This window comes from Teleopsis dalmanni, chromosome 1, assembly GCF_002237135.1.
Source record: "Teleopsis dalmanni isolate 2A chromosome 1, ASM223713v2, whole genome shotgun sequence".
Taxonomy (NCBI): domain Eukaryota; kingdom Metazoa; phylum Arthropoda; class Insecta; order Diptera; family Diopsidae; genus Teleopsis; species Teleopsis dalmanni.
The window spans coordinates 195,439,557-195,448,695 of NC_051846.1; the positions used below are offsets into that span (position 1 = coordinate 195,439,557).

A 9,139-nucleotide genomic window follows, 5' to 3' on the forward strand; every position below is an offset into this window, starting at 1 on the left:
TTAAGATATACTCGTAATACGTTTCAACATGTTTTTATAATTATTGTATAAATATAAGCAACTATAAGCAATTCATTATGTTGAAGCTCTTTGAGCCAGTGCACTTGAGCACTTTTACTTTCTATTAACTGTGACGTATCTTCAAAACCCCTCTTTACGCCTTGACTGGATATTTTTATGCACTTTCATGCAGACAAGCACTAATGACCTCAATCTGCGTACACCCCCAAGGAGCCTGCTAAACATGCTGAGATTATAACTCGAATGGGTCCTAAGTCTTCATTTTCTCAAAATACAAATTTATTGGATGGTATTATTCTTTAAAGTGTGGTATGGTTGTAAGCTATGATCGACAGACAACTTTTTTATCTTATAACTAAATCGTAAAAGTGGTGCCATAGAAGGTCAAGAGATGAACCTAAAATCCGCAATAATTTTGGTAAAATAAGGAACAGGACTGTAGCGACCGATTAAAGTCAATATTGAGTCAGTCCAACACGATAATAATAACTAGCAAAGCTCTAACACGAATATAATAATCAGACCTAAGAAGCATATAAATTTTACTATCCATCGAGAATGGAAGCGTCCGGGGGATAAAAGACTCAATCGAAAGAGGGCTTTTAGGCTGTATACTACATATGTATGTTAGAGAATCGAATACACCATTCCGATGAACTATGAACCATTAAGTTTAGATTCGATAAAGAGGACGTGTTCTAATATAACTGTCAGCACTTTCAATAGGAGACATCTATTGTGATTCCCTCAAATTTGCCTGGGAGAAGCGAGTTACACAACCATTAACTATTAAGGTTAATCACATAATAATATTGACTTTTAAACTAAAACTTGCCTTTAAACAATTTTTTTTATATTAATATTGTAAAAATGTTTTGTGAAGCATAAAATATATGCACGCCACTTTTCATCTTTCCCCTCTGCATTTTAAATTATCTTTAAACCTTATTCTCCCATAAAGTTTCATTACATGCCTCCAATTCATATTTCCGCTTGAATGCTAATTTGTCTAATTTTCGGCAAATTTTCACGCAAACATGAAATTGATGATCCAGAAGAAAAGTGCCAAATGGTCAAAGGACTATAACGCAATTGAAGTTGTGGACATAAAATGACCGAAAAACACGTACGAGCAGAATAGACTAAATAGAAATGTGCCAACAGAAAACTGTTTGCGAAAGTAACGTTTTAAGCAAGCATGTAACCAAAGGCCAAAGTATTAAGGCAATATTAACCCGAGAAAGTATAATCACAGTTACAAGTGTTAAGTGTGATACTGCAATGCAAACTCTATTAGCACAACCAACCAGTCATAAGTTGGGAAAAAACTCAACTCAATTTAGAATGTCATGCAAAATGTCATGTGCGAAGTCACACACAAAATAGCTATCAACAAATCCTTACAAGCATGTTGAAGGCGGATAAGTGCGTGGTGTGACCAAGGATTGCACTCTGGATACACAACTAACTTGGGTCAATGAAGAGTTGAATGGTACAAGTTGAGTTACAATGGTTATGCAACAACCATTGTTAGAATCATAGTCACGTAACATTCGGTAAATATAGATTTACTCTCCATAGACTGGGGTTACATGAGTTAAACACAAAAAAAGTTGTCATACTGCATCATGTACGCTTCCAGGCGAACAAATTGGATAATTTAGGTGAAATTGTTGATAAATGTTTTGCTATTATGACTTTTGCATAAAAGTGCATGAGATATGGCTTTTGTTTCTTTAACCATGAGACGTGGTGACTGTGAGGATCATGCTCTTATTGTGATACAGGAGTTAAATAACTGGAGTTATCATAAATAACAATTAATCCATTAATCTAAAAATTTATAGAAACATCATAGTTGTTCTAAGTGGATTTATATTAAACTTTGCAAATCCAAACAAAGGAAGATATGGTTTGTTTTCCGAAGACGACTTCGTACTTTAAGTGAAATTTGTTTGGATTAAGAAAAAACCAAATTAATATATGTCGACTAAGTTTTCGAAAAATATTATGCTTAAAATAATTGTATTTTTTTATTTAAATATACAACAGAAACATGGAAGCAACCGATACATTAAACAATTATAATATAACTAATATACTTGACAGCTAAAATTATAAACTCGAAGAGTGTTCAATTATAAGTTTCAGAAATTTAAATGATATAGCTTTCAAATATATAATATTTAGGCATTATTAATTCTTCAATCTTTACGCCGTAATTATTATATATACGCTATAATTATTATATATAATAATACATATATATTATAATCCACTGTACTACGAAGTGCTCATGTTACAACAGTTTGAGAAGCACTACTGGATAAGGTTCTCAACTTGCACGCGATTTAACTTTTATCTCACCTATTGTTAGAAGATGTTGTCATCTAAGTTGTTTTGAATTTAGGAAACAGAAAAACAAATTTTCAGGTTCTCTGAGATATCTGAGATTTGTATCTCAGATGCAAATATAGGTTCACACCTGTCGCTTAAGTAATACTTTGACAAAAGCATTGCTGAAATAATACTTCCTTTGATGGAAAAACGTTACTATCACTGCAATCAGTACACAAAAAAATCATCGACTCATTGCAGTTCCTTCTTGATCAAAACTTTGTAAATATCTCCAAACAAATTTATCCTAAAAGGGTTTGAACAGTAATTAAGAAACAACAACAAATATTGTTGCTATACTATGTTATAAACTAATTAAATAAGAATTCGATTATTTTCCAAAAATTACTGGTGATGAATACTTGGCAATACTCGAAACAGCGTTGTGTGATCAGTCAAACTTTCTTGCGAAGAAGACGAAATAGCAGAACACATTTTCTGTATCACTGTGATAGTCTTGCCAGATTCAGACTCCATTATTTATCAACTGCCTATCCACTTATAACGGAATTAGGTAACATCTCTCCAAAATACATAACGTTGTTTATTCTATGTGCTATTCGTCTATTGAACTAAAGTGAATATGCCACAATAAACCTCAAAGGATGTAGTGACGTGGTGACAAGTTCCCAACCCGTTTAAAATCTATCTATCAATGGTCAGCCAAAATTTTATAATATAATTAAATTTTTGTTATTCTTTTTTCATTATTGTTCAAACCCTTCTAGTTTTCGTTTCGTCATAAGGCACATCACATTCGACAAAAAATAAATCAAGCAAAATTTATCCTAATTTTAAATAATATGTCATTATAATTACATACAAATCAATATTTTCAAATTTGCATTAAATATTTTATTTAATATTTTGTGAGTATTAAGACAAATAGTCTGCAAAGCAGGAACTCTATATCCTTTGTCATAAATCTTGGAAAACCGCTAAACATTTAGTAACCACTAAAGTTAAACATAAAGAATTGATAATTTAATAAGGTCAGAAACCTTCCTATTCTCTTTTACGAAAGGACATAAAAAATTGCACATTACAACCATAAAATTCCCAAACAACAACAACAAGAAATTAAATGGTTTATTGTTGAAGAAATTGTGCCGTAACTTCCTCGACGGTGCCATTTACGAATAATGATGGTCATGTTATTTATCTCGCTCGTGTAAAAACCCATAAAATATTTTATCATTTTTATTGTGCGCCATATTAACAAAAAGGAAGGAACAATTTAAATTGTTCTTTCCTTCGGCGGAAAGCGTTTTAAACGCTCACTGATGCGGTAAAAATTAAAAACAATTTTGAGATACTTTGCACTATTAAAGGTTAAATAATGATAGCAAGGAATGATAGCAAGGAAATTAATTAAAATAGCGAACAACTCAAGTGACAAGATTTTATACTGTTTTATTTGCCGCCATTGATTGCATCCTTAAGCAAGGACTGACAGAGGCAGACACATAGTAAGGCGGTAGGGCAGGAGAAACAAATTTGGAAAATAAATTTTAGAGGGAATAAAATGTCTTCAATGACGTGGAAATTAATTGAACTCAAGTTACAAAGTTTGCTGTGTAAAATAATGAAGTTATTTTACGAAATTTACCCGAATTTTACTCCTTTTCTGTGTTTTACTTATAAAAGTGTATAAATAATGATGTTATCGTTCCTTAAGTACAATATCACAGCAAGTAGAGCAACAAGAGAAGCGCATTAAATGTAGCGCAGCATAATTATGCAAATAGGGGCTTGAGTGTTTCTTGTTGAAGCATTTACATCTCACGGATACATTCTACGAAATTTAGTAGTTTGAATGCGTTAGTAAAAAAAAAGTTTTTGTTTTTCTGAACTGTGTAATGAACTGAAAATGTAAAAAATGAATGTGTGAACAAAAACAAGGTTTAAATTATTTATAAATTATTATTCACGAAACAGAAACCTAATGACGACTATAGATTATAGTCGAAATACTGATTTAAATAAAATTTTCTAAAAATCAAAAACCATTTTTTAAATAAGTGTATTATTTAACTATTGACCAATTAGCCCGGTAAGCAGCAAAATTATTATTAAAAATATTTGGTCATTAAAACAATTAATTACATATTAGAAACAGAAAGTGTAGAAGACTCAAGTGTTCAACATAAAATATGTGCAGTAGACACAAACATCACATAAGCTTTAACTAACAAACATATTATTAACAGAAAATCAACTAAAATTAATCAAGTAAAAAATATATAAATTTTTATCTAGAAGTACTTAAAACAGGGACACAATAGGTACAGATAATTATTAACCAGAAGAATGAAAGCAACAAAGTGGAAATTGATTGTGCTAACGCTTACACCCTAAGTAATATGGCTTTTATAATACTGCACTCCCGATAATAAAGTGGGTAATGTCTTTTATACCTATATTAATATCGAGTCAAATTTTTAGAAAGGATACGCTTTAAGTTAATAAAAATTTATGTCATATAAGACTACGTTATTAGAGTGGTATTCTTTCAGTGCACTGGGAAAATTTTGCTCTAACCACATACTTGATAATTTTGTTAGAATAATTTTAGAAAATATGAGAACCAATATGTGGTATGGTTGACTCAACATGATTCGTCGGGTAATAAGATTTTGACCTGAGATTTAGTTATAATCTGATTAAATTAGCCAAACTTTTTTTTTATGCTTTTGCCTCAAGTTCTTTGCACTCCCTACACACTTAAAGTAGTCTTAAATTTTGTGTATACTGTTTTTATATTTCTTTTATAACATTAATTTTAAATTATTTTAACATTTTAGTATTTTATCGAAATATTTGGTTAGTAATTATTTCTGCAATTTTTTAGTGTTGTTAGGTTGCACTTTTCTCTTATTACATTTATTTTTTCTTTTAATTTCTTCTAACCACTCTGTAGTGACTTTATTTGTTTCTTTTCTTTTCTTAGTGTTTCAGAATAGTTTCAATTCTCATTTTTTATTACTTAGTATAACTTAAATAGAAAAATAGCTACCGACTTTCATTTCGCTGTAAATATACATCTTAAAGTGATTCAATGAAATTTACATTTTACTATCGATATCATAGTTACTCATATGATTTATAAAAACAATTTCTTTGCTGCTGTACTTTTTAAAAATGACCTAAATAGCTTTCGAAAAAAATATATTTCTGTGCTATCACAAAATGATTTACAAAAAAAAAAGTATCTTTTATATTTCATACTCGTAGTATTCCATTTTGATGACTTTGAAGCTAAAATGCATTACATTTCAATTTTTTTTTTTTTTTTCAATTTTTTTTTTTGCAACTATATTTATGCGTTGCGCTTTTTACTATGTCTTATTGTATTCAACCAAATTTCCTCTGAAAAATTTTCTTTAAATGGAAAAGAATGAGCACAAGGCTAACATTATTAACGTTGCATACAAAGACACAAAAGTCAGTCCCCACATCAGTCAGACTTTGCTGTCAGCATCAAGTAAGCAAAATAACTTTTGATTACAACAGGAAAAAAAACAATTTTCTCTTATAAAGGCTCCACACATGGTAATGGTATGTGAATTTGGGCACAAGGATACATAAAGACATAAATTCTCAAAAGTGACACACATTAAAATTATACTTGAACTATAAAAATTAAAAGAAAATGCACATTCGTTTGATGTAGTACGAGTACAATTTAACAGGACTTTAAATATTAATGGAAAATTCTATTATTGTTGTTGAATAAGTGCACTTGTACTTTTAATTTTTAAATTTACTAAATTGCTCTGATACTCAACTGTATTTAGGATATTTTCAAACATCCTTCTCTCATCTCACAATAGCACTGGATTGTTTGAATTGTTTGTGAAACATAAAAACTAAAAGTAAAAAGTAAAATTTCAATATTCACAATTTATTTACAAAGTGTCAATATATTTACAAAGGTCTATTTACATAGCAAACGTTACTTTTTCATTTATTTATTCTTGTTTCACTGCATATACATAGTCCCATCGTGTCCTTATGCAGCGCCGAAAAGTATGCAGCAATGACTGAAAAATGGCATTGACTCCTGTTTATGATTGAACAATGGAAAATTGTTTCAAATATTGATTTTTGTCAGCCAAATTAAAAATTTTTGTCAGAAGGACTTCCGCTTTGCTCTTGCATGTAGACAGGAAATTAGTTTTCATGTAGCTTTTTGGTTTTGTTGTCGGTGACCATCACCGATGTTGAGCTTTAACAACTTTGTATTTTAATTTCCTAACTGTTTGCATTTATTGCCAATTTTGGGACACGTTGACATTAAAAATTCTGAAATCATATTGATTTTATGGTATTATTTAAACAATGTTCTATCATTTCGATATCACTTTTATTGAAAGCAATTTCATGCTCTTAATAAGTAATTTTCGCAATAAAGAGGAGTGCAGATAACAATTCCCGAGAATATTTCCTTTTAACTAAAGTCATAGTTATGTGAAAAGTAAATGTATATAATTTTTTAAGTAATTAATATGATGAAACAAAACTGTTTTAGTAATATAAGAATTTTTGAATAGTAGCAAATATCAACAAAATTTTAATTTTTATTATTTGAATTACAACAAATTATATACGGACTATAAACTAATTAAATACAAAAAACGAATATTTCCTAATGATCATTAATGATAAGTATTTGGCAATAATCGCAACAGCCAAATTTCAATAAATTAATTAAAATTTTTGTTGTTGCTGCTTTATTACTGTTCGAATCCTTCTAACTTACAAATGGTTTTTTTCTCGTTATAAAATGCGTTATATTCGACTTTAAAAGTTAATAGAAAATATTTTTTCTCAAAACTAGCAGTTAAATTTTGCTGTAATAGTTATTAGGCCTAACACTACGGTTTTCAAAAACACACGTTTTAATACAATGCGTCAATCATCGCGCCATTGGAATCTCCTTAGTAATTCCGTCGGTACCGGGGGAATTGAAGAAATGTTTGTAGGACATAACTTCCATCTTGGTACGATGTGAGGCCTATCTAAAACCTCTACTACAATGTGGGCTGTAGCACCCGGTGGTGAATACGCAACTCCACGCTGAATGCAACTATAACTGAACATTCTTCCCGCGTAAATTTGGGTATTACCCACAGCCACTACGAGTCCAACTTCAACTGGTCAGCACAGCCGAAGCTGTGGGCACACTGACCCCCGTAGTACCAGATACTGCCACATCTGACAGTATCTAGTAGTGTGGCAAGTGTCGTGTCACTTACTGCCACGCACACTTCCTACACAGTGTCGGCGTGGCACCGAGATTTAAGTCGCCTCTTACAAAAACCATGCCTTACTTCGGTAATATTCTAGCCCCTTCACCGCAGGGGCATTTAGGGGTATATAATAACTTCACAAAATTTATTAACACTACATTAAAATTTTTCTTAAACTTGCAGTAGCTGAGGGCTATGAGTTTCCCATTCAGCTGAGTATCTCAAAACAGTTTTCACGTTAACATTTCAATAATAATAACTATTTTATAGTTATTTAAAGTTTTACTAACATTTTCTCACCAAATTTCTTAAAATTAAAATTTTTGTGTAAAAACACAAATAATACCAATAAATTTCTTTCCCATACCAAAGTCCTTATGCCATACACAATCGTGCGAAAGGTAAAATGCTATAAATACTCCCGCTGCTTTTGAGAGGTGAAGCACCATTACCTTCCTCACTGCTGCTTTATTTAGTGGCAATAATTTTAAATAACAGCACCAAAACAATAAAGAAAATGCTGTAAATAATTTATATCTTTTGAAACCAAAATTTACAAATGAGAATAAAAAAATAGTTAAAGGATCTAAAAATTGTTGTTGCACTTCCTGCAATGGCTGCCACCATGCCACGGTACCACAACAGACAACCTTGGTGAACCACACCATTTTCTTGTAATCTTTAAAATACTTAGTACTCAGTTCGGAAAAAAAGCAGATACATTTTACAACTGCTACATTGCCAATTCGACATATGCGGATAGGGGAATAAAAAATATTTGCTCATGATTCAGCTAAGGTTTATTCCTGCTGTGTCATAAAAAGGATGTTTACTTAAGCTTCACTACTTTGCTATCCTTCAGCTAAATGCATTAGAATATTTTACAAAAATCAGACAAAGATAAAAGCATATTGTTTAGTAGTTTAAATGCAAAGATAACTGAAAGTTCTTTATATACTCGTATGTAAAGCATAAGATATACAAATATTGTATATTTGAGGTTATGATTTTAATTATTAAATTTGAAATATTAAATAAATACTACCACATTTTTTCGAATTCTTTTCGAATTTTCTTTACACAATTTTAATTAAATTATTTTAATATTTTTGGTTTCAAGGCATATGGTTTATATATTATTTATGAACTGTGGTTTCTTCTATGTTTAATTAAAATTTTCAATTCCCCTAAAAACGGAACAAACACAAAGTTAAAAACATTTCATTCAATTGATTTCTTTTTGGTTTTAAAATTTTTCTGTATTTTCATATTCAATTGCAAAAATGAATACGAATTTTATATGGAACCGCGTTCAGCTCTTAGCCACACAAATCCAATTTTCTTTGCTATAAAATTAGATTTTAATCTCTGAATATATTATGAGTATTACGTGAGGATTATATCCAGTTGCAAAAAGTGCTTGTGCATCATGTATGTGTATACTTATGCAGCGGTAATAATGGAAAAGC

The 9,139-nt window shown here is 30.5% G+C and overlaps 1 protein-coding gene across 1 annotated transcript in view; it reads left to right on the forward strand.

The window, feature by feature from the left end:
- Positions 1-9,139, forward strand: part of LOC119671074 (loricrin) — a gene marked incomplete in the record, with an annotated part of 302,007 nt that overhangs the window by 94,391 nt on the left and 198,477 nt on the right.